Consider the following 27,678-nt stretch of genomic DNA (forward strand, 5'->3'; position numbering starts at 1 on the left):
TCGGTAAACCAGAAACAAAATCCATATTGATATTATCCCACTTCCACTCTGGAATAGCCAACGGTTGCATTAGCCCCGACGGCTTCTGATGCTCAATCTTTGACTTCTGACAAGTCAAACAAGAATAAACAAAACTCGCAATTTCTCTTTTCATTCCCGGCCACCAAAATAACTTTTTCAAATCATGATACATCTTCGTAGCCCCAGGATGAATACTCAGGCCACTACGATGTCCTTCCTCAAGAATACTCTTCTTAAGCTCGGTAACATCCGGAATACACACCCGATTACCAAATTTCAAAACACCATTCTCATCAACTCTGAATTCACCACCTTGACCTTGGTTCACTAGAGTCAACTTATCAACCAAAAGCACATCGGATTTCTGACCCTCTCTAATATCATCCAGAATACCACTCGTTAACTTCAACATTCCCAATTTAACACTATTGTGAGTATTCTCACACACCAAACTCAAGTCTCTAAACTGCTCAATTAAATCCAAATCCTTAACCATTAACATAGACATATGCAATGATTTCCGACTCAATGCATCAGCCACTACGTTTGCTTTACCCGGATGGTAATTCAAACCAAAGTCATAATCCTTCAGAAACTCTAACCATCTCCTCTGTCTCATATTCAGCTCTTTCTGATCAAACAAATACTTTAAACTTTTATGGTCACTGAAAACCTCAAATCTTGACCCGTACAAGTAATGCCTCCATAACTTCAGAACAAATACCACAGCTGCCAACTCTAAATCGTGTGTTGGATAGTTCCTCTCATGAACCCTCAGTTGTCTCGAAGCATAAGCTACAACCTGCTTATTCTGCGTCAAAACACCACCCAAACCCAACAATGAAGCATCACAGTAAACCTCAAATAATTCCGACGAACTCGGTAATATCAGAATAGGAGCAGTAGTCAACCTTCTCTTTAACTCTTGGAAACCTTCTTCACATTTTGAGTCCCAAACAAACGCTTGACCCTTTCTAGTCAACATCGTCAACGGTAACGCCAACTTAGAAAATCCCTTAATGAATTTCCTATAATAACCTGCAAGTCCAAGAAAACTCCTTATCTCAAAAACTGACTTCGGAGCTTCCCACTTAGATACCGCTTCTATCTTAGAAGGATCAACAGCAACACCACCTCTTGAAACCACATGACCAAGAAAACTAACCTCTTCTAACCAAAATTCACACTTGGACAGTTTAGCAAATAACTTCTTTTCTCGTAGAACTCCTAAAACCATTCTCAAATGCTCAGTATGCTCTTCTTCCGAGTTCGAATACACCAAAATATCGTCAATAAACACCACAACAAACTTGTCTAAATACGGATGGAAAATCCTATTCATATACTCCATAAATACTCCAGGCGCATTAGTCACACCAAAAGGCATTACAGAATACTCATAATGTCCATACCTTGTTCTGAAAGCAGTCTTCTGAATATCCTCAGTTTTCACACGTATCTGATGATACCCAGATCTCAAGTCTATTTTACTGAACACACTCGCACCAACCAACTGATCCATCAAATCATCAATCCTCGGCAAAGGATACCTATTCTTGATCGTCACTTTATTCAGTTGCCTGTAGTCCACACACAACCTCATAGTACCTTCTTTCTTCTTAACCAATAACACTGGTGCACCCCACGGTGACACACTCGGAAGAATAAATTTCTTATCCAACAGATCTTCCAGCTGACTCTTCAATTCAGTTAACTCAACAGCAGACATACGGTACGGAGCCATCGATATCGGCCTAGTACCAGGTACCAAATCAATCGAGAACTCAACTTCACGCTCTGGCGGTAATTCATTCACTTCTTCAGGAAACACATCAGGAAAATCACACACCACGGCTAGATCGCCAATCACCAGTTTATCTTTAGCCTCCATAGTAGCTAACAGTATGAACAACTCTGCCCCATCTGCTACTGCCTCATTCACCTGCCTTGCTGATAGAAACAAACTCTTTCCTTCCTCAATCTCAGGAAAAATCACAGTCTTATCAAAACAGTTGATATAAACTCGGTTAAACACCAACCAGTTCATACCCAGGATAACATCAATCTGCACTAGTGGAAGACACACAAGGTCCATTCCAAAGTCTCTACCAAAAATACTCAAAGGACAATTTAAACAAACTGAAGTAGTAGTCACTGAACCCTTCGCAGGAGTATCAATCACCATACTTCCATGCATCTCCGATATCTCTAAATTAAGTTTCACAGCACAATCCAAAGATATAAAGGAATGAGTCGCACCTGTGTCAACAATAGCTACAAGAGGAAAGCCATTAATATAACACGTACCTCGGATCAAACGATCATCTGCAGAAGTCTCAGAACCCGATAAAGCAAAGACCTTGCCTCCCGACTGATTCTCTCTCTTCGGCTTAGGACACTGTGGACTGATATGACCCACTTCTCCACAGTTGAAACAAGTCACAGTCTTCAACCGGCACTCTGCAGCCAAGTGACCACCTTTGCCACACTTAAAACACTTCTTCTCATTACTGGTACACTCATGGATACGATGTCCAGCCTGACCACATCTGAAACATTTAGCAGGGGCACTGGAGTCTCCCCCACTAGGCCTCTTCATCCCACTCTGTCGCTGGAAACCTTTGCCAGCTGCATACGGTTTCCCACGATCATTCTGATTCTTGCCTTTCCTATCAACCCTTTGCTGATAGCTCTCTGCTCTAGCCTTGGTATCCTGTTCAAAAATCCTGCAACAGTCAACCAAATCGGAAAACACTCTAATCCGCTGATACCCAATAGCCTGCTTGATCTCGGGACGTAACCCGTTCTCAAACTTCACACATTTCGAAAATTCCCCAGTAGCCTCGTTATAGGGAGTGTAATACTTCGACAGCTCTGTGAACTTAGCAGCATACTCAGTAACAGACCTGTTACCCTGCTTCAATTCTAAGAACTCTATCTCTTTCTTTCCTCTGACATCTTCTGGAAAGTACTTCCTCAGGAATCTCTCTCTGAACACAGCCCAAGTGATCTCAGCATTCCCAGCAAATTCCAACTCAGTGCGGGTAGCAACCCACCAATCATCTGCTTCCTCTGACAGCATATGCGTACCGAACCTGACCTTCTGGTTATCGGCACACTCAGTCACTCGGAAGATCCTCTCGATCTCCTTCAACCACTTCTGAGCACCATCTGGATCGTATGCCCCCTTGAACATTGGAGGATTGTTCTTCTGGAACTCACTCAGTTGACGAGCAGCTCCCAGTCCCACAACATTCGGATTTCCTCCAAGTACTCCAGCTAGCATACCCAGAGCCTCAGCAATCGCAGCATCATCTCTACCTCTTCGAGCCATCTTCTAATCTGAAAACCCAATCAAGCTAAAATAATAAGTACTGATAGGGTTACACAACACCTATCACGTACAGGGGAAACAAAATAATTACGACTCGACTCGACCGACTATGCTCTGATACCACTAATGTAACACCCTTCTAAAATACCCCAAATATTTAATTAAAACAACAATTATATATATCAGAGTAGATATGCAATTAAGGGTGTCACACAATCACTTCACACCATTCACCAAAATAACTGTCATGCTCTTTTATTAATTCAAAACATAAGCATTTGCATAATACGCAGCGGATAGAAATCTCATCAATCATTTTAAAACATGTAACACATTACATGTAAAATGGTTCAACAACCAACAATAAGACAATTAAAAACATCCCATCCCGATGTTACATCTATCAGAGCATGACCCACTAAGGAACTACACTAGACTCCAAGCACTAGCTCCTACTCAATCATTGCTCGTTACCTGAAACATAGTTGTAAGGGTGAGTTCCTCAATCGATGTAATAAGCATTATAAAATATCATGTAATGCTAAGTAATTTAACACATATCACCACCCTAATCAGATCTCACATATTCAGCAACGGCAATATCAACTCATAATCATCATCATCATCATACTCAAACTCAACACAACCATAAAACACACGTATAATATTGGAATACATCCATTCATATTATACGTCATACATACATACATTATGCAATGAGACTCCATGCATGCGGTACCGACTATTCGTGAACATATAGTTCAACCTCACCAACCAAATCCAGGTACGGCTACCAAGCTCACTAGTCCCACTCATTTGAGACCTAGTGACTCACTCACTAATTCCTCACCATGGGAATTAGCTACCACCCCAAGGGCTATGATATGCACGCTAATCACCTAGCATGCAAACATCAACAACAATCCACAATACTAACTCACTAATTCCTCACCATGGGAATTAGCTACCACCATAAAGGCCAGAATATGCAAGCTAAATCATTTAGTCATGCAAACATCAACAATCATCCACAATGGACATATGCTCACACTCTAAGCCATAAACAGTCCATTCATAATTCCATACATGATAGATACATTCACAACATTATGCATATCATCATACATCATCAACATTTTCACCACACAATCATATCATGTCATACCACATAATCAATCACAGTATTAGCACACTCTACTAATACCTATACTACTCAAAACAACGGGAAATGACCCCTACCCTATCATACATCAGCTAATTACATTATTCAGCTGAACAACCAAAAACTGCACATCAACAGCACAGAAAAAATCACAATCCTGCCCATACGCGTATTGCCTAGTCCCATACGCGTATGGCCCAATTCTCAGCCAATCCCATACGCGTACCACCTATCTCATACGCGTATGCTACGCGTACCACTTCCCCATACGCGTACCAACAAAGACCAAACCACGTTCAAAACATCATCTTCCTCATCCATACGCGTAATGCCTAGTGCCATACGCGTACCAGACCATCTCATACGCGTATTGCCTAGTGCCATACGCGTATGACCAGAAACCAGATTTCCAGATCTGCTATGGTCTTCTCTGCTACGAGATCTACCAATTCCAACCTCCTACAATCCAATTTTTCACAGTAATCGTTCATATCATCTAACACGAATCATACCCTATTCAATTTCACCAATTCTAACATTTTTACATCTAATTCCTACGAATTCCTCTCAATCATAATCCAATTTCGTTCACCCAAAAGTTCACAATTTCATCATGCATCATTCCGAATAGAGTCAAATCAATGGTCTATCACTACCCACTACATGTTATTCCATAATACCCATTAATCGACGATAAACCCCCCTTACCTGAGTTAATCCGGCAAATCCTGCAGCTTCAAGCTCTTCCTCTCTCCAACCCTTGTTCTCTGGTTCTCTTTGCCCTTTTTCCACTTTTCTGCCCCTTTTTCCTTTTCACGTGAAAAATAAACCTTTTTACTAAATGGGACCTTTTCTAAATTCCAACTTTTATTCCAATAAAATAATAATCCAATAATAATAATTCCAATTATTTAGTTAAATTAATAAATATATTATTAACTTAAATTAAATAATTATCTTATTTTATCGGGGTGTTACAGGTCACACTTTTCGGTCAACATCATGCTTCATTCACTGGGTACAAATGTCCCATGACAAGTAACTGCCAGCCTCTTTTCCTCAGTCAGGCTCGACGTGTCATACCGAGTCCTTATCCACTCAGCCTTCTCTAATTTCTCATCCATCAGGACTCTCCACAATGGGATCTAGACTTCAGTAGGTAATACCACTTCTATCCCATACACGAGCGAGCGCGGCGTTTCCTCAGTAGACGTACGCATCGAAGATCGATACCCAGGATACAAGCTTCGTACTCAGCCACCATTGTTGGTGCATTCCAATGTTATCCGGGCAACAAAAGGAATGTGGGATCTTTTCGGCGTAACCAAAACGACACTAACTCATCCACATTAACCTCTCCCCATCAGACATCAGAATCCGTTCGGATTCAAGGTCAGGCCCCTCCTCCGGGATCGGTTCCTCACAATCTTTCGATTTGAGCACCTCGAGATATCCTCATCAGGGAACTCAAACTTCCTTGGTTGATAATCCTCAATGGGTTGCAGGGCGATGTAATCTGGCAATACACTCCCCTCGATTGCTTTCTGAGAGGTATACTGAATATCGTATTCATTCAACATCATTTGCCCTCTCGCCACCCGTCCGGTCGATGCTGACTTCTCAAACACATACTTGATCGGATCCATCTTGGACATCCACAAAATGGTATGAACCAGCATATACTGTCTCAGTCGGCGAGCAGCCTATGCCAAAATACAGCAAGTTTTCTCGAGCAGTGAATGTATTGTTTCATAGTCGATAAACTTTTTGCTAAGGTAAATTGCATGCTCTTTTCGACCAGACTCGTCATGCTGACACAATACGCACCTCATAGACACCTAGAGGGCTGTCAGGTACAGAATTTATGACCGTCTCTCCATAGGAGGCATCAGAATCAGAGGTTCCTGCAACTTATTCTTTTATCTTTCAATGCCCCTTGGCAATCATTATCCACCTGACCGTTTGCTCCCTTTTTCTTGAATTGGTTCCCACGTGGCTATCAGATGAGATATGAACCGTGAAATGCAATTCAATCTATCTAAGAAACCAGGAACCTTCTTTTGTTTTCGGTTCAGGCATTTCTCGTATTGCTTTTTCTTCTTTATATCTCTCTTTTTTCTTTTTTTTTTTTTTAGCAGGATCGACCTCGATTCCTCTTATCCGCTCACAATAAACCTCAGCAGTTTACCTGACAGCACTCCACAAGTGCACTGATTCGGATTCAACCTCAGTCTGAGTTGTCTCGATCCGGTCAAACAACTTGCCCCGGCCTACCGGATGCCCTTCTTCTGCTTGGGACTTTGCTATCATGTCATCAACATAGCAATCAATTTCATGATGAATCATATCATGAAACAAAGTTACACTGATACGTGGCACCGGCGTTCTGCTTCACTAGAGGATAGTCTTCTCTCAATGGTAGCTTGCGCACAACGACATCGGTATCCGACCCTGGCATATCCTGATACGACCAGTCGAAGGTATCCACATGCTCTTTTAACAGTGCTACCATTCTGCTCTCTATATTAGCCCCTGAAGTGGCCCTAACCTTCACTTCCTTTCTGACCTCGGCGGTGCCTGGAATAACAATCTTGGATCCAATCCACTCGTGCGGTTGAATCACCTTCTCCTCTTATTTCAACAACCTGGCTAATTCCAGCAGATCACAATCTTCTTCACCTTATTCTTCGGCATGATAGATCGGATTGTCGAAGTCATACAGAGGTGTAACCGAATTGTTATCAATGAGATCAGGAGGATAGTCACTTTTGAGGTTGGAACAAGACAAATCAAAAGGAAAGAAAATGAAAACAAACATTGCCATTTTTATTTTTAAACTGCAAAAATAAATGAAAGACAGGGAGCACCGCTTTTAATCACAAAAACATCCATTTATTGCTGATGCAAAATGTTGCAAAATGAAACACCTGAGATGGCCCTTACAATGGACCATTACGTTTCGGGCAAAACGTATGACTTTCATGCAAACAAAATTGAAATACAGAAATACTACTCTTCAGGATGAGTGACAGTGATGGTCTTGGAGGCCTTCCAATTTCCTGGTACGCACGATTTTATCCACGACTCAAGCTCGCGGTCACAGTCAATCTCTTCACCCACTGTACAGGCGTGACCAGGATCTAACATTTCTGCACTGACGAAGGTGTACGGTGAACGACATCCTCTGTTTTGTCTAGACAAGTCTTGATCTGGCTGATAGCCAACCCCGAACATATCCGTTTTCACCATAATGTCTATGATCTTTCCCCAGCCTAGGGCTTCTCCGTTCTTCACCACGTCCATGGCCTGCTTGTAAGAAGAAATGGACAACTTCTCCTCTTCCTCAGCAACAACGGCTTTCTCCACCTCGACGGTTTCAGCTGCCTGACTCGGCGTCTCGAATTTTCCACCGTCCATTCCTACTTCAATCATTCCCTGAATCGTTTCCCCCCTCATTACATACTCATTTGTAGTGACAGCCGCACAACAATTATCAACACTAGGGAAAGCTCCACTCTTCATCAAATGTTTTGGGACAACAGACACTGAAGTTTTTAACTGATCCCCCTCAGGCACCTCTATTCCTCTCTTGTCCTTTGACATCACCTTCACCCCCACAGGACGCGGCACGGGGTTAGCATTAACATTCAGTGTTGGCGCCAAACTGATGGCCTTAGAATCCACCATATCTTGGATGACATGCTTAAAAGCTCTACAACCCTCAATGTTGTGTCCGGGTGCCCCAGAATGGAACTCGCACCTGGCATTCTCGTCGTAGTTTGCAGGCCTCTGACGCAGTTCTACAGGAACCAATATCCTCGGCCGAACTAACCCAAGATCCTTCAACCTCTTGAACAGAAGGGTATAAGTCACGGGCGGTTTATCAAACTGACGATCCGTCCCCTTCTTCACTTAGCCCTTAGCTTTCTGTGCTTTCTGTTGAGGTGGCGGTTGTTGCTGTGGTACAGATGAATTACCAACAAGAGTGGTTACAGTGGCAGCATAAAGGTGGTAACGATCCTTACCGTGTTCTTTCTTGGCATGCACACTACCTGATTCGACCTCCTTCTTGAGCTTCCCACTGCCGGAGGGCTTCTTTACTACGGATGACGGAGCCTTTCCCTGAACTTTATCCTTTATCATCCAGCCTTCAATCCTTTCCAACCTCTCAGCCATTGCTTTCTGCCCCAAGGCGAGCCCTTGCACGACTTTGAACAGCTCTCTCATCATCTCTTTCAATTCGAGAATGTCGGCGTTGGGTGGATCCATTAGTCTGAGTTTGTTGAGTTTGGCAGGATGTCTGAACGGAAGAGCTATGTGCACTGGTTAGATACTGACACCTACAAAACAGCAAACAGGTTAATATGACTCACACATGCAATGTCTATCCGTATGAGGAATATTCTGTCCTTCTGATTCTGGCTTCATTGAGACGGATAATAGTTCCACAATAATATTCTGACATCAGGATGTCTCTCAACCAGAATCTCAATCAAAAAATGGACCCTGAGTACGGATAGACATGGGTTGAATGCAGATGAATGCGAAATGGGAATGATGCAAATGCATGCAGGCAGGTCACTGTGCCATCTTCCGAGTCATCTGAAGATCAACTGTGCCGGCCTCTGTCTCTGAACTGATTACAATCATCTGAGGGCCCGAGTAACCATAAATCCAACTTGGGAGTTCCGAAATAAACGGAACCGGGGATTATATCACTATCATCACAAGAGATCCACTGAACGGATGACAACCAGATCCTCCGAACAAGTATCCTCAAATTCAACCCGGGGATCCGAAATAAACGGAACCCGCTGATAGATATCACAGACAGAACTCCGGCGTCAGAGATAGATATCCATAGGTCCATCTGAACCATAGTCACCATCAGTACCTGCAAATGATTCAATCCCGCCCCACTCATGGGTGTCATCTAGGCCAAGGTAAGGTCAAGAGAAACGCAGGATAAACAACCCTTTCAAGAATATCATCCTGTACACACCAGATGTATGTACCGATAATACCCCATCAGGATCTGAACTGCTCGTGATATCATGTTCCGCTAAGTGGCGCAATACCACCCGCTTCCCATGAATCACTCTATTCCTAGGTGTCCTAGAGTTCACTCATAGCCTAGGTATGGGGCCTTTTACCTCTTGTAACTCCCACCCCACAGAGAAACAGACACAGCACAACCAGATGAGTATATGATGAATGCAAACATAAATGCAAACATAAATGCAAACAATAAATAAATGAATGCAATAAATGAAACAACAAAAGCAACCAAACCCTATCCTAGAGAGCGCTAGGAGAGACTCGCTTAGGGAAGATGGACCAGCAAGAGGTCAACTTCTCTTGTTCCCCAACAGAGTCGCCAGCTGTCGCATTACGCGAAAAACCGGCGGGAAAACGAAACAACAGAGCCGCCACCGTGCGTTATTTATCCCAAAAGAGGGAAAGGAAACGCTCGAAGTAAACCTGGAAAAGACATGGTCTCGCGATCAGAGAAAGATGGGATCGGGATTCGGTTATGCGAAGGGAAGGTATTAGCACCCCTACGCATCCATCGTACTCGACGGGATCCACGCACAAAAGAATAGAAGAAAGGTTGCTAAAACTGCTCACAAACTGCACACATGCTGGAAACAAACACAAAAGCACGAAAGAAGCAGAACTCGGCAGGATATCGCATCCTGGGCCTACGTAGTCTGTCAGGCACAGACATCAGAGTCAACGTAGTTCGGGACAGGGGAAACGTGCTCGCTAGGATGTCGCATCCTATGCATACGTATCTTCTATGACTGGAGAAGAATCAGAGCACTCGTAGCTCGGCTAACGCACGCCAAACAAAACCAACACAGGAAACCGACTGCCAATCGCTGGACTTACGTCAGACTCCACACAAACAGGCAAACATGGAAACCGAATGCCAATCGCTGGACTTACATCAGACTCCGAACCAACAAACACACACAGGAAACCAACTGCCAATCGCTGGACTTATGTCAGACTCCAACAAGCAAACAAGACACAGGAAACCAACTGCCAATCGCTGGACTTATGTCAGACTCCTACTCACACAAAGGGGTTGAAAAAGAAAAGGGCGCCCAGAGAGATCTGCTCATCTCCTGCCTACGTACCTCATCTGGTATGAGGATCAGGGCGACGTAGTTCCCCTTAACAGGGAAAAAGGACTAGCCTAACCAGATACAAAGGGAGACACAAACTACTAGGGAGACTACGACTCGAGCCTAGAAGTTATCATGCATACGATCCCTAAGTTATGGTTTCTATCTAACTTGCACAGGGAGCAAGCTATCCTAAACAGCACATGCAAATACATACAAGCACACAAAGCAAGCACACACATTATATGCAAACAGATGGGCTCATACAAGGCTAGGCTTTAGTCAAGGGGTCATGTCAACCTCAACAAACAAGCCACTGGAATGAGGTATGATTAGCTCTTAACCCTAACATTGAGAGTTAGGGTGAAGCAGATGAAATGGGGAGTGAGGGTAAGACCTCACAGCTCTTATCCCTGGCCTGGGAGAGCTTCAGACAAATGAAAGTGTGGGAGTTCAGAATGTAGGAACTCTTCTCCACATATGACTGACACAACAAAGATCTTGGGTTGATATCCACAATGCATCAACACATGGTGTGAGCAAAGTGGATGACACACTGAATAGCAGGAGATGGATTACACATCTCTTTTATCTGCCAATTGCCTCATAAGAGGACTTTTCCTGCTTGGCACAAAAGTAAACAAACACAAGCATTGCCTCTTAAGGAGGGCTTCAGATAGGTGCCTGCCCACATAACAGGACAGGTCTTCCAGACTACATGAAGTCAAAGAGTTATACCTCAATGGTTAAGCAACCAAGCAAAGCAAAAGCAAGTTCAAAAGAACTCAAAGCAACTTAAGTACCTGAAAAAAATCTAAATCAATCAGTTTACAAGCCAAACAAACAGACAGACAACAATCAATCACACAATCAGACAGATAAGGCATTAGGCAACAATGTGCAACCCACAAGCCAATTGGCATAACACAAATGACTTGGCATCAACCTACAAAACAACATAAGGTTAGCCAACATCAATCAACTAATCAATCCAAATGAGTGAACCACTTCAACCATGGTAATGTGCTTCTTAACCTGAAATTCATAATCCAAACAGTGAGTCCAAACCACTAGGTCAAAGCCTAGGGTCAAAAGTAGGTCAAACATTCAAAACAGAACATGAAATTTAACATGAATCAACTTCATTCAATCAAGAACACATTCCAAAAGGTCCCATATCAATATCATTAACCAAAAGCATTTCATGAACCAAACATGGCAAGGTATGCAAATTGTGACCACATTGTGACATCAGAAGAAAATAAATGCACATTAAATAAAAAATGATTCAAATAATCTTGGAAAATTTCATGAGTAAACAGGACATACAACATGATCATCACACAAAAAATTAGAGGCATTGGACATCATTAGGCATGGAAATCACATAGCATAAGTCAAGACAAGCACAACAAGCACATGTGTGACACAAATTGTCACCAAGTTAGCATAGGCATAAAACAGAAATGGTAATTGGTAAAAACCTCAAACCAAAGCCAAAACAACACTCAACATGTCTAGAAATAGTATGCAAAAATTCAGAAGCATTGGATAAGAAACAAGCATTTCACAAATGATATAGCAAGGCAATGTCAAATATGGACACATGTTCAAACCTTCTAGCACCAAAAAATATCCAGCCAAGCACAATTTTCATTTTAATGATCAAAAAATAATAGACAAGATAAGGATTACAATGCAAAAAATTGGAGGTCATTTGGATGATTTTTCAATTTATTGTGAATTTTGGAAGTTCATGGAAAATTGAAAAATGATTTTGGAGCCAAGGCATGAAAATATGAAGAAAAGGAGAAAAACACAAGGCAATGTGAGAAAAGCTCTCTGCTAGGTTCAAACCATGGCCATATTTGAATTCAGAAACGCGCCAAAGCCAAACGACGTAGTTTGGACATCTAAACCCTAGCGCGCGCTCCTGCATGGATTCAAAAATCCGCAGGAAATCCACATGAACTCGTGGATGAATCCGCAGGAAGCCTCATGCGTTCCGCAACAAAATTCGTAGGAAACCTGGACATGCTATGAACACGATGAACACGATGAAGATCTTCATACCAATTTTTCCAGAAAAATTCAAACACTTCAGAAATGAAAAATGAAAACAGCATTGTGTAGATCTTTCATCATACAATCAAAATCCATAAACATTTCATGAAAAAACAATCACACATGCACGGATCGAAGCAAATAAAAATCATCATCCAAACTTTAATTGCATGTAACTTGCTCAAATCAACACCAAATCAATCCAAATTTGTTCCAGAATTACCACCAATAAAAGATCTACACATTTAGCATAATGATTTACAAAATTAAAGAGGTCAAAAATGTAACCTCTTGATGAGCAGATTTGAAATCCCTTGCTTCCAAGCTTTGCCACGCCTCAAATCTCTTCCAATATGCTTCTTGAGGTGAATGATGATGAATGCAAGGTTCAAGGATACACAAAACCAGCTCAAGCTCCAACTTCCATGGATGCTTCACACCTTGAACATGAACAAGAATGCAACAATTTCCCCTGTTTCCACGTGCAAATGTGCTCAATTATGCTTCATGATGATGAATTGATCACTAGAAAATGCTTAGGTTTGAAGAATTTTGCAGAAAAAAGTGAGAGAAAATTTTTAGAATTTGTGAAATCTAGATCTAGAATTGGTAATTGTGATGAAAACAGTTATGATTAAGGCTTTATACTCAATGCTAATCATGTTTAGGAAAGGATTAGAGCAAATGCACATGGGATTAGTGAGTTTGTGGTGTTTATGCAAAAAAGAGATTTCATGCTCCATGCACCTCCATGCACGTGAACAGTGCATGTGCTTGGTCCAAAACCACTAAAAATGATTCCATGCATACATTGAAATGGATTTGGTATGCATATGTTCCATAAAAATGAGTTTATGCAATTTCTTCCCAAAATATTCATGAATGAACCAATGCCATGCAAATGAGATTTCATGTCAAATGATGATATGCTTGGAAAATACATGTTATAAGGATCAATATGCAAAAAGAACCACTGAAATTGGCCTTTTGGTTTGAAAGTTATGCTCATTTGAAGTTTGAACCACACTTTGCCATGATTGGACCATATCTCATCAACCACACATGAGAAATTCATGATGTTGGACTTTTTGGAAATGGGAGGGAAAGATCTTCAACTTTCATGTCGGACAAAATTTCATTTGAAGCTTTCTTGATGATGTAATCTTGAGTTGAAGTTGGTCAAAAACCTTTCCATTTTTGGAAAGTTCAAATTACAGGTCACCTGCTATTTTTGGAAAGTCTTGATCTGACTTCAAATCCTTCAATGTTGATGTTTGAGATGTCAAATGAGACTTGCTTACACATGAATGAGGCATCTCTAACCATTTCCCACCTCCAAATCCATAGTTGAATTGACAGTTGACTTTTGTTGACTTTTCAAGGTCTCAGATGAATTGCACCTAGACTGATGAGTTCTGAGCCTTCAATACTTGGCCAAACCACTTCAAAATGATCCTTGAATCATGTGAACTCATTGCACCAACCCTAGGGCTTTGATCTCATGGAGAATGCTCTTGTTGCCTTGCACAGTTGAATCTTCTAACCAGTCTTGACTGATGACATGATGGACTATGCAATGACAATGCAATGTTAATGACCTAAAAATGAAAATGTATATACAAATGGGAGGTGCAAATTTGAGGTGCTACAAATATGAGATCACTACTGTGGATAAGGTGGTTGAAGGAAGTTCAGACGCTGAAGTGACAAAAGCTGTAGGTGAAGACGTCACCAATATTGCAGGAATGAGCAGAATGACCCGAATTCAATGTGGCTCCTCAAGGGCCAAACAAGGAATCAACGGTTGCAGCTCCCACTAAAGAACCCGAAGTGGTCCAATCCGAAGATGCTGTTGAATTCTTGAAGTTAATAAAGAGAAGTGACTACAAAGTGGTGGATCAGCTGCATCAAACACCATCTAAGATCTCTATTCTGTCTCTGCTACTAAACTCCCAAGCCCATAGGGAGGCTTTGTTGAAGGTGCTTGCTCAAGCTCATGTAACACAAAGCATAACAGTAGACCAATTTGATGGGGTAGTGGCAAACATCACAGCTTGCAATACTTTGAGCTTCAGTGGAGAGGAATTAGCTGAGGATGGACAAAATCATAATCGTGCCCTCCATATCTCGGTAAAATGCAAAGATGATGCTTTGGCAAGAGTGTTGGTTGATACTGGATCTTCTTTGAATGTTATGCCAAAGAGAACACTCGCCAAATTATCTTATCAAGGACCAGCTATGAAGCCTAGTGCCTTGGTAGTGAAAGCTTTCGATGGTTCCAGGAGAACCGTGATTGGAGAGGTTGAACTGGCCATATTGATTGGCCCTCATGTATTCCCAATTAATTTCCAAGTCATGGATATTAATCCAGCATATAACTGCTTATTGGGGCGTCCCTGGATTCATGTTGCAGGGGCAGTTACCTCCACCTTACATCAGAAAATGAAGTTTGTAGTGGACAATCAATTATCATCATTTCTAGAGAGGAGGACTTTGTGGTCAGTCACCTTTCATCCTTCAGATACATTGAGGCTGATGAGGACGCTTTGGAGACTTCTTTCCAAGCTCTTGAAATAGCCAATGCCACTTTTGTGGAAATGAAGGACCCTGTTGGGAAAGCTTGTTCATCTTTCGCGTCTCTGAAAAGCGCAAAGTCTAGTATTGAAGGAGGAAACCCTGAAGGTTGGGGTCAACTTATTGATATTCGTGAGAAGCATGATCGCTTTGGTCTGGGATATGTGCCTTCCGCTGCGAAAGGAGCCCGAGTCTCTACAAAGGACAACACCCGAATCATCCAGGAAATATTCCAAAGCACAGGATTCATCCATGGAGATCAAGTCAATGCAATTGAAGATAACACCGCAAATGAAGATGAGCCATGTTTGGTTTACCGGTGTGAGACAGCTTTGAACATTTGGAAGGCGGTTGAGATCCCCGAAATTTTTCCTTTGTCAAAGTAATAATTGTTGTATTTTTCCTTTCCAATCCTTAGCTCTGCCCAAGGCTAATGGATCACGTTGTAGGGCCCCTTTTCATTTTCAAATAATCATTATCAATGAATGAAAGACATTTTGTTAAATTCTTTTTCATTTACTGGGTTTTCTCATAAGAAAATGGCAATCTTTTCAAAAACAAAAAAAAAAATTTCATTTATGCATTTTCTATTTTTACTTTTCTAAAAGAAATCAATCATTCAAACATGCAGAATAAACGATAACCCCGTTGAATCCAATGACTTTACTACCTCTCATAACTTTGACTCCCCTATCTACCAAGCGAAAGAGGAGGGTGAAGAAGATTGTTACATCCCCGACGAACTGGCAAGGCTGCTCGAGCACGAGTCCAAAGCCCTTCAGCCACATGAAGAACCGGTGGAAACAATCAACCTTGGCACAGAGGAAGAGAAGAAAGAAGTCAAAATCGGCACCACGCTTGAAGCAAGCATCAGAGAGAGATTGGTCAAGCTGCTATAAGAATATGTGGATGTATTTGCGTGGTCATACCAGGATATGCCAGGTCTATACACCGACATCGTTGAGCACAAGCTCCCGCTTCAGCCAGGATGCCCGCCAGTAAAACAAAAGCTCCGAAGAACAAGACCAGATATGGCTCTGAAGATTCGTGAAGAAGTCAAACGACAATTTGACGCTGGTTTTCTCGCAGTGGCAAAGTACCCACAATGGGTAGCTAATATTGTACCTGTGCCCAAAAAGGATGGAAAGGTGAGGATGTGCGTTGACTATAGGGACCTGAACAGAGCTAGTCCAAAAGACGATTTCCCCCTACCACACATTAATACTCTGGTAGATAACACTGCAAGATTTGTTGTCTTCTCCTTTATGGACGGTTTTTCGGGATACAATCAAATCAAGATGGCTCCAGATGACATGGAAAAGACCACTTTTATTACCCCTTGGGGCACGTTTTGCTACAAGGTAATGCCTTTCGGTCTCAAAAATGTTGGGGCAACTTACCAAAGAGCTATGGTCACTCTCTTCCATGATATGATGCACAAGGAGATAGAGGTCTATGTTGACGACATGATCGCTAAATCTCAGAATGAAGAAGATCATATGAGCCATCTGAAGAAGCTTTTTGAACGCCTCAGAAAGTTTTAGATTACGATTAAACCCTGCAAAATGCACATTTGGTGTCCGTTCAGGGAAGTTGCTTGGTTTCATCGTTAGTCAACGAGGAATTGAGGTGGACCCTGACAAGGTCCGAGCTATACAAGTAATGCCTGCTCCACGCACCGAGCGAGAGGTTAGAGGTTTCCTTGGACGTTTGAATTACATCTCAAGGTTTATCTCACACATGACAGCCACGTGTGAGCCTATCTTCAAATTGCTTCGAAAAGACCAAGATGTTGAATGGAATTCTGATTGTCAAAATGATTTTGAGAAGATCCGTCAATACGTGCAAGAGCCTCCTATTCTGATTCCACCTGTCCCAGGAAAGCCATTAATCATGTATATGACTGTGCTTGAAGGATCAATGGGATGCGTGCTGGGGCAACATGACGAAACTGGTCGGAAAGAACATGCTATTTACTATCTGAGTAAAAAGTTTACCGATTGTGAAAGTCGATATTCGCTTTTAGAGAAAACTTGTTGCGCGCTAGCATGGGCCGCTCGTCGTTTGAGGCAGTACATGATTTGCCATACTACTTTGTTGATCTCGAAAATGGATCCAATAAAGTACATCTTTGAGAAACCTGCCTTGACTCGAAGACTTGTCCGTTGGTAGATGCTTTTGTCAGAGTATGACATCCAGTACGTAACCCAGAAGGCGATTAAGGGAAGTGTGTTAGCAGAGTATCTTGCTCATCAACCAGTTGAAGACTATCAGGCGTTGAAGTTTGATTTCCCCGATGAGGATATCATGGTGATAAAGGATTGTGAGATCCCAGGCCCAGATGAAGGACCAGAACCAGGATCTCGATGGAAGCTCGCGTTCGATGGTTCTTCCAATCACAGTGGTCATGGTGTGGGAGCTGTTTTGATGAACCCAAATGGTGACTTTACCCCTTTTACAGCAAGGTTATGCTTTGATTGTACGAATAATGTCGCTGAATATGAAGCTTGTATCCTTGGTCTTGAAGCCGCAATTGATCTCCGAATCAAGATCCTTGAGGTGTATGGAGATTCAACCTTGGTGATCTATCAAGTCAAAGGTGAATGGGAGACCCGTGATGCGAAGCTGATCCCGTATCGTGCTCATGTTGTGAAGATGATAGAATACTTTGATGATATCACTTTCCATCACATCCCAAGAGTAGAAAATCAAGTGGCTGACGCTTTGGCAACATTAGCATCAATGTACCAAGTCAGATTCCATAATGAAGCTCCACTTATTCGAATCGAGCGAAGAGATGAGCCTGCCTACTGTCAGCTGATCGAAGAAGAAACTGATGGTAAACCTTGGTTTCATGATATCAAGCGATATCTTTTAAGTCAAGAGTATCCAGAAGATGCTACGCTGTTGGATAAGAAAACTCTGAGGAGGTTATCGTCCAAATTCTTTTTGAGCAATGATGTGCTTTACAAGAGAAACCATGACATGGTTCTGCTCAGATGTGTGGATAGACACGAAGCAGACATGTTAATCAAGGAGATTCATGAAGGATCCTTTGGAACCCATGCCAATGGACATGCCATGGCCAAAAGGATTTTGAGAGCTGGCTATTACTGGTTGACCATGGAGTCTGATTGTTTCAGCTATGCAAGAAAATGTCATAAATGCCAAATTTATGCTGATAAAGTGCATGTACCGCCAACACTACTGAATGTTTTAACATCACCTTGGCCTTTCTCAATGTGGGGCATCAACATGATTGGTGCTATAGAGCCCAAGGCTTCCAATGGTCACCGCTTCATTCTGGTTGCCATCGATTACTTTACTAAATGGGTATAGGTTGCTTCCTACACCAATGTGACGAGACATGTGGTTGCTCGCTTTATCAAGAAGGAGATTATCTGTCGCTATGGAATCCCAAGCAAGATCATCACCGACAACGGTTCAAACTTGAACAACAAGACAATGACAGAATTATGTGAGAGTTTCAAGATTGACCACCATAATTCCTCTCCATATCGTCCAAAGATGAACGGTGTTGTTGAAGCTTCCAACAAAAATATCAAGAAGATCCTGCAAAAGATGGTGAAAACTTATAAGGATTGGAACGAGATGCAGCCCTTCGCTTTGCATGGATACCGGACCTCAGTCCGCACTTCAACAGGGGCAACCCCATTCTCCTTAGTGTATGGGATGGACGCAATTCTCCCAATCGAAGTAGAGATACCTTCCACGAGAATATTGATGGAAGCCAAGCTGGATGAAGCTGAATGGATCCAGAATAACTATGATCAACTTAATCTCATTGATGAGAAGAGAATGACCGCTTTGTGCCATGGACAATTGTACCAGCAACGAATCAAGAAGGCATTTGACAAGAAGGTCCGTCCTCTAGAGTTCAAAGAAGGAGATCTCGTGCTCAAGAAGATCTTGCCAGTACACAAAGATTCACGTGGGAAGTGGACTCCCAACTATGAAGGCCCATACGTTGTAAAGAGAGCATACTCTGGAGGTGCTCTATTTCTCACAACTATGGATGGCGAAGAGCTCATTCACCCTGTGAACTCTGATGCAGTCAAAAAATACTATGCCTAACAAATCCCGGTGGACTGAAAACCCAAAAGGACGGTCCAGGCAAAAGTTAGGGATAAAAAAAAATGGCAACTCGCTAAGTTGAAAACCTGAAAGGGCGACTTAGGCAAAAAGGAGCGTCCCGGTGGATTGAAAACCCGAAAGGGCGATCCAGGCAAAAATTAGGGACAAAAGGCATAGACTGCATCGATTCGTCACTAATCAATACAGAAGAGCTAAAAATGGAAGATCAATCTAGTTACTCCCTTCAGAAGCGAGGTCTCGTGGAGTCATTGTTATTAAGGATAGTAGTAGTCATTGTGATTCAATGTAAACCTTTCCCTATTGCCATTTTCAAATTTGTAACATTCCATGGAGCTACGCCATTTGTGTGCTACCATTCTTGAATAAATACAAGTTTGCCCATCAAATTCTATCATTTGCTGTTTTTCTCTGATTTTCTTTGTTATGCAAAATGTCATTTATTTGTTAATAATGAAATTTTGAACTCAAAAAAAAGAATTTTTAAACATATTGAGAAACACAATTTTGCTTTGACATGTGGAAATATTAAAAGGAAATCTTTCGTCTTTCCCCGCAAGTCTCAAGTTGCAAGACTCCCCCTTGGATGATCAATATCTATCTCTAGAGAGCACAAATTTATCATTCTCTGGAAGGATTATTGGGCCAGTTGTAACTGTTCAGCTTGATAGATCCGCCTTTGATGCATTTACTCACTCCTTCGGTTGAGTTATTGCTGTTGAGGATTCAGTACCTCCATAAAGCTTTCCCTAATTTCCAGTGTATATTGTCAGCATTTGCATTTCATGATCATTCATACATCATGCATATAAGCAAAATCCAAATCATGCATAGCCCGAAATGCTTCGCGCTCATTTGCATAATCTCAGGTCTCGTTGTTAATTGTATCCCTTGACCTCTGAGACCAGTTGTTACTGGCATCGTCTATTAAGTCTGGTTGTCACCAGTGTCTTCGGCCAAATCCAGTTGTAGCTGGTATCCTTTAAGGTCGGGTGGTAACCAGCATTTAATTTAAACCCAGTTGTCGTTGGCATCACTGTCAGTCTGTTTGTAAATACATTTGTGATTGATATCTGAAGTTTGGTTGTCGCCAACATCATTTCAAGTCCAATTGTTGTTGGCAAAACCCGTTAAAGAATCTGGTTGTAATCCATTGCTTATGGTCAAAGTCCAATTGTTGTTGGCACGTACAAAGAGTTTGAATACCTTATCTTTCCTGATGGTTCTGTGAAAGTCATGTATGACTCATCATCTTGAGGAGTTCCCTGAAGCTTGGAGGTTTTTCGTGTTAGAAAACTCCAATGATGTTGGTTTTGTTTGATTTCTCTGTAAAGAATCATCGTAGCCTTTTACGTGGATGATCTACTTATAAGAAGACTCCCGTTTATCTTTGTTTTGCATAAATTCCCTGTTAGGAATCTCCAAAATCTGTGATTGGATGAATTTCTTGTGAGAAATCTTCAGAACTATCAGATGTATTCTAAGGTGTCAGGTCATGTATGAACCTATTGATGAAACTTGCTTTGTATGTTTTCCAATATTCTCAGGTCATGTATGAACCTATTGATAAAACCCCCTTTGATTTTTCCCAAGTGTTGTCAGGTCATGTATGAACCTGCTATCAAAATTCTTTGAATAGCCAAGTGTTGTCAGGTCATGTATGAACCTGTTGTTGAAAATTCTTTGGATGTTCCAGCATTGTCAGGTCATGTATGAACCCGTTGCTATTGAGCTTTTATTCCAATATTCCCAGGTCATGTCTGAACCTGTTTTTGAAGAATCTTTCCAACGTTGTCAAGTCATGTATGAACTTGTTCTGGAAATTTTCTCAAAATGTTCAAGTTTGTCATCAGGTCATGTATGAACTTGTTGATACACTCTCTTTGATTTTTCTGAGTTTGCTATGTCATGTCTGAACCTGCTGTCAGAACTTCTTGATATTCCCCAGTATTGTTAGGTCATGTATGAACCCGTTGCTGTTGAGCCTTGGTTCCAATATTACCAGGTCATGTCTGAACCTGTTTTGGAAGAATCTTTTTCTTTGATTATTCCAGTGTTGTCAAGTCATGTATGAACTTGTTGTGGAAATTTTCTCAAAATGTTCAAGTTTGTCATCAGGTCATGTATGAACTTGTTGATACACTCTTTTTGAATTTTGCTGTTTGTTGACAAGTCATGTTTGAAATTACTATCAGAACCGTTCTTGGTATTCCCCAGCATTGTCAGGTCATGTATGAACCTGCTGTTGAGCTTTATTTCCTGTATTACTAGGTCATGTCTGAACCTATTTTGAAGAATCTTTTCCAGTATTGTCAGGTCATGTATGAACCTGTTGCTGAACCTTTTGTTCCAATGTTATCAGGTCATGTATGAACCTGTTGTAGAAATTTTTCTTATTCGGGTTTAGTAAGTCATGTGTGAACTTACTACCGAAATCTCTTGTATTCTAAGTGTCGTTCATCGAATTTCACTTTGAGTACTCTCTAGTGTGTGTCCGATTCTCCAGCAAGATTGTTTTCCCCAGCGAGTTGGTTTTTACCATTTGTCTGTCTCCCTGTGGACCATCAACATTCCCCACAGATCGGTCTGTCCAGTAGCATCTCCTATTAAGGATTCACTGTGTCCGTAATAGATAAATTCAAAAAAATAAAGAGTCATGCATCCATGCATATCATATCATAACATTTGCATTTTTCAGGATCAAAATCTGGGTCTCCATAGTATTTAACCATCCCCCACTGCGATCCGATGAAAATTGCTGCTTCATTTTCCTCTGGTGGAAGATGTTTAAATAAGGGCAACTGTCATACCCCGATTTTGGCCCTGAAATTTTTTCCCCATCAATAACTCGTTTGCATTCTTTCTCCATTCACCTTCTTGCTTGATTGAAGGTCCATTACTTGAAGAAATGGAGAACCTGAAACAGTTGACTAAACTTGACCTTTCTTATAACCCTTTGAAATGTTCAATCCCAAAGTTTATTAGGAAGTTGAAAAATCTGAAAATTTTGAACCTTGTCTTTTCTGAGCTTAGTGGGTTAGTTCCATCAGAGCTTGGAAACTGTTCAAATTTAACTTCTGTGATGCTTTCTTTCAACTCACTTTCTGGTTCACTACCTCAAGAGCTTTCTACGCTTCCTATAAGAAATTTCTCAGCTGAAAAGAATCTTCTACATGGACCTTTGCCTTCTTGGCTTGGAAAATGGACTAATGTTGATTCTCGTTTGCTTTTGGTGAATCCATTTTCGGGTGTGATTCCGCCGGAGCTTGGGAATTGTTCTGTGATGGAGCATCTCAGTTTGAGTAGCAACTTGTTGACAGGTCATATACCTGAGGAGCTTTGTAATGCTGCTTCACTTTTGGAGATGGATCTTGATGATGACTATCTTAGTGGAACAATTGAGAAGGCTTTTGTTAATTGTAAGAACCTTACTCAGTTGGTTTTGATGAACAATCAGATTGTTGGTTCCATTCCGAAGTACCTTTCCGAGCTTCCTTTGATGGTGTTGGATTTGGACAACAACAATTTCAGTGGAAATATTCCTTCTAGTTTGTGGAACTTATCAACTCTGATGGAGTTTTCCGCCGCAAATAACCACTCGGAGGGTTCACTTCCTGTGGAGATTGGGAGTGCTGTAATTCTACAAAGGCTTGTTCTTAGCAATAACCGTCTCAAAGGTACTATCCCGAAGGAAATCGGAAGTCTTCAAAGTATTTCAGTTTTTAATTTGAATGGAAACATGCTTAAAGGAAACATTCCAATGGAGCTCGGTGATTGTGTTTCACTCACTACATTGGACCTTGGAAACAATCAACTCAATGGCAAATTGGTGGAACTAAGTGAATTGTAGTGTCTGGTACTTTCTCACAATTATCTGTCGGGGTCTATTCCGTCAAAGGAATCTTCGTATTTTCAACAGTAGATATGCATTGTTTAATGCATGGAGGCTTGGTGGAATCGCCATTACGGTTATATTAATAACTTTGATCTTTGCTTTTGTTCTGCATAGATGGATTAGCAGGAAGCAACACGATCCCGAGGAACTCGACGATACCAAACTGAATAGTTATTTGGATCAAAATCTTTACTTTTTGAGCAGTAGCAAATCAAAGGAACCTTTGAGTATCAACGTGGCAATGTTTGAGCAGCCTCTTTTGAAATTAACTTTGGTTGATATCCTCAAAGCTACCGATAATTTCAGTAAGACAAACATAATCAGAGACGGAGGTTTCAGAGCTGTGTATAGAGCTACTTTATCAAATGGAAGAGACAGTACTGTTGGAGGAAACATTGAAGCCACGTATAGTTTCCAAACAGATTAAAGCATTTTCTGATGCTGGAAAGGTTGAGCATGAAGGGATTATCGGTAGCGGTGGATATTAGTGTGGCTGTTCAACGTGCAGTTACTCTAGAGTGCTCAGTGCCTATGAGTTCGAGCAGCATGCTGGTGCTAAGACTAGACATCCAAACAATCACGTACCCTTAGAAAATGGAAAACCAATTTATAGCATTATACATGAAATAAAAACTGCTCCAAACAGCATGCCAAATGAGATTATAAAGAATGTGGCCGGTGCATCTATCAACGAAGGAACCTTCCAGGTTCGGAAAGAAAGTCTTCTAGAAAGCAACAAGAGGTTAGAATGAGGAAAAAGAACATGGAAGCTACTTTCAGAAATTCGAACTGAATCACCGCTAATTCAATGCATAACCAACTTCGTTTCAATGGATCTAATGGCCAACACTCTCTTATCCGCCGGTGCGTCTCCAACAATGGTTCATTCCATCCAAGAGATTCCCGACTTCACCCCGCGAGTCAGTGCTCTGTGCATCAACGTCGGTACACTCTCTCCCAAGTCTCTTCTCGCCATGATTACTATCGCCAAGCTATGCTCTCAGTTGGACATCCTTTGGGTTCTTGATCCCGTCGCTGTTTCCGCCTTGTCGCTCCGATTTGATGCTTGCGTCCAGCTTTTTATACTCAAACCCAATGTTATAAGAGGAAATGGTTCTGAAATTATGGCTCTTCCTTCCTCCTATGAATCCTCCACATCCAAGGGTGTAGACAGTACTCATGATTCAATGGATGCGGTTGAAGCAGCAAAGTTGTTGTCTCAGAAAAGTGGTTACGTAGTTGTAGTGTCAGGAGCTACTGACATTGTTACAAATGGTTATCAAGTTGTTGGCGCTCACAATGGGGTGGCGTTGATGCAAAAAATTACAGCAACCCGGTGTTCTGTCATTGCACTTATTGCTGCCTTTGTTGTAGTTGACAAAAGGTCATGCTTTCGATGCGGCAGTACCAACACTAGTTGTGTTTGGTGTTGCTGGCGAGTTAGGAATGAAGATGGCTAAAGGTCCTGCGTCGTTACGAATGCACTTGGTAGTTGATGCTGTCACAAGTTTTAGATTTGAGGTGACTGATCCAGGATCAGAAGAAGTGGTATTAATGAAGATATTACAAGTTTTTTGGCATGCGTGAAAAGTGAAGCATCTGTAATGCCGAGTAACCAACATATTTGCACCATAGTAAACACTTGTTTCCGTATAGTTCATCAAGCAGGAACCAAAAGTGAGTTGTTGTAAAGGATAACACACTACACAATGTGTGAACTTGTTCGGTCTATCTTCTGTCACCTTCAAGACATTGACGTTACAGAGCATGCATTTGTAAATGGGAGCACTGCTTTAAAAGAAGAGATTGATGGTGTGAAAAATGAGCATCATTCTACAAACACACAATTGGAAAATGGTAGCTTGATTTCTGCAAGTGATGGTCAATCTGTGTCCACAGGCATTGTTTCTAATATTATGAGTGATGCGGCAACAATTTTAGTGGATGTAAACACAGCTGCAAGTAGTGGCAAGGAGACTGATCTGAATGAACAGCTCATGATTGAACCACATGGGATTCCCTGCATGCTACACGGATACCACACACGTGTCCACTTTCCAGGATAAGACCTCTTGTTGGAAGATATGTGCCACCTGAAGTTGTTGCTGTTCGGGTGCCACTTTTGCATTTGTCAAATTTCCCAATTAATGATTGGCCTGATCTTTCAGCAAAAAAGCTTTGCAATCATGGTTCTCATTCTCCCTACTGATAGTGCTAGAAAATGGCGAGATCATGAGTTGGAGCTTGTCGATGTTGTTGTAGATCAAATAGCAGTTGCCCTTTCACATGCTGTTATTATGGAGGAGTCTATGCGAGCCCGTGATCAACTCATAGAACAAAATGTTGCTTTAGATTTAGCTCGGCGAGAAGCTGAAATGGAAATTCATGCTCGCAATGATTTCCTTGCAGTCGTGAATCATGAGATGAGGACACCAATGCATGCAATTATAGCATTGTCATCATTTCTTTCAGAGACGGAACTGACTCTAGAGCAGAGGGTTATGATAGAAACTGTATTGAAGAGTAGGAATGTTTTGGCAGCACTTATCAACGATGTTTTAGATCTGTTCCGACTGGGAGACGGCATCCTTGAATTAGAAAGGGGGAAAATCGACCTTCACGATGTCTTAGAAGAGGTCATTGAACTGATAAAGCCTATTGCATCTGTGAAAAAAATTACCCATTACTTTAATTCTGGCCCTTGATCTACCTGATAATGCCATTGGTGATGAGAAACGGCTTATGCAAACACTTTTAAATGTTGTGGGTAATGCTGTCAAATATACTAAGGAAGGCTATGTTTCTATAAGAGCTTCTGTTGCAAAACCAGAATCCTTGCAGGATTGGTGACCGCCTGTGTTCTATCCAGCATCAAGTGATGGTCATTTCTATATACGAGTCCAGGTTAAGGATTCTGGACGTGGCATTCTCCCACAAGATATTCCGCATCTCTTTACGAAGTTTACTCAGTCTCAGAGTGGAGCGGGTCAATCCAGCAGTGGCTCAGGTCTTGGGCTAACCATTTGCAAAAAGATTTGTAAATCTCATGAGTGGTCATATTTGGAGGGAAAACGAAGGACCTGATAAAGGAAGCACGACTACATTTGTAGTCAAACTTGGGATTTGTGGCAATCCAGATTCATCTGATCATCAAGCTACAACCAGAGGCAAGATATAGTGATGTTCGAAGGCAGCATGTCTCTCATCGGTGAACTTTCTTTTATTTGGAGCAGCTGATTCTGAAGCACGGTGTTGCGGCTCGTGCTGTCCGAATCAAACAGATGGATCATGTTTCTGCAACAGGAATAGGTGAAGCAATAATCCGCGCGACCGTAACAAGAGATGTGGCTGCGATAATGGAATTCAAAGGCCTTTCTTTAAAGGAAGCTGCGGATTGTGTTGTACATGAGTGCACACCAAAAGGAGCTGTTGGTTTGGTTGCCGTATCTGTTTCAGGTGAAGTTGCGATGTCTTATAATACAACAAACTTAATTTTCTGTGACACCAAGTTTAGCTCCAGCGAAACCACAAAAAGATGTGAAAAATGATATAATAAACCTCTTTGAGAAGAGTAACATTGTACCTCCTTACTGCAAGTATCAAACAACACATATGATATTCAAGTAAAACAAAATCAGTGAATAACCTTTTACCGGCGGTAAAAAGTCCATAAGCAACAAAAGGAATCAAAATATTTCCAGGAGAAGGTACAAGGTACAAGTTACCTTTTTCAGAGCAAGCACTAAAATGGGATAGACAATAGAGCAGCACAAGAAAGCACTTCCAATTCCAATACTCTTTTGATCTCATCCAAACCCTAGCAATGGGATTATAAAAGGGGTGGATACTGTTCACAGAGGAGGAGAACATTAGCGGCCACCATTCAGAAAAGAAGAGGAGAAGATTAGCGGCTACTGAGAGAGAGCTGAAAAACCATAATTTTGAAGAGGATTGGCGGCTACCATTCAGAAAAGAAAAGGAGAGAATTGAAGGCAACGCTTACTCACATTCGTCGGTCGAGCTCGCCACAACCGATTAGCTTCCTTTCCGAGCTTTATTTCCATGCTTGGATTATGCTTTGAACTTCATGTTTGATTTAGCAACACCGTTTTCTGTTTGATTGTGATGTTAACTTGCTGTTAAGACTTTGATTTTCAAAATGGAAAGAAAACTGAGCTTGGTCATTCGTCGTTACATGTTTTCAACATGAGCTTTGGTTATTCGTAGTTACTATTTTCAACTTTGTGTTTTATTTAAAAGGTTTGGTGCGTCTTTTGTTATATTATGTATTAGTGTTTGAAACTATATAACAAGGATGTCTATCTGGTTGAGTTGGTAAAGACGTGCTTTGGTAAACTCTAGGTTCTGGGTTCAATCCTTGGTT

General features: G+C 41.5%; 2 pseudogenes; both read left to right on the plus strand.

The window, feature by feature from the left end:
* LOC127137239 (leucine-rich repeat receptor protein kinase EMS1-like) overlaps window positions 1–26,472 on the plus strand; it is a 53,572-nt pseudogene extending 27,100 nt beyond the window's left edge.
* On the plus strand, window positions 23,964–24,881 carry LOC127135046 (hydroxyethylthiazole kinase-like; annotated as a pseudogene).
* Window positions 26,473–27,678: the final 1,206 nt, after the last annotated feature.

The sequence above is a fragment of the Lathyrus oleraceus genome, chromosome 4 (genome assembly GCF_024323335.1).
Source record: "Lathyrus oleraceus cultivar Zhongwan6 chromosome 4, CAAS_Psat_ZW6_1.0, whole genome shotgun sequence".
In the NCBI taxonomy this organism is placed as follows: Eukaryota; Viridiplantae; Streptophyta; class Magnoliopsida; order Fabales; family Fabaceae; genus Lathyrus; species Lathyrus oleraceus.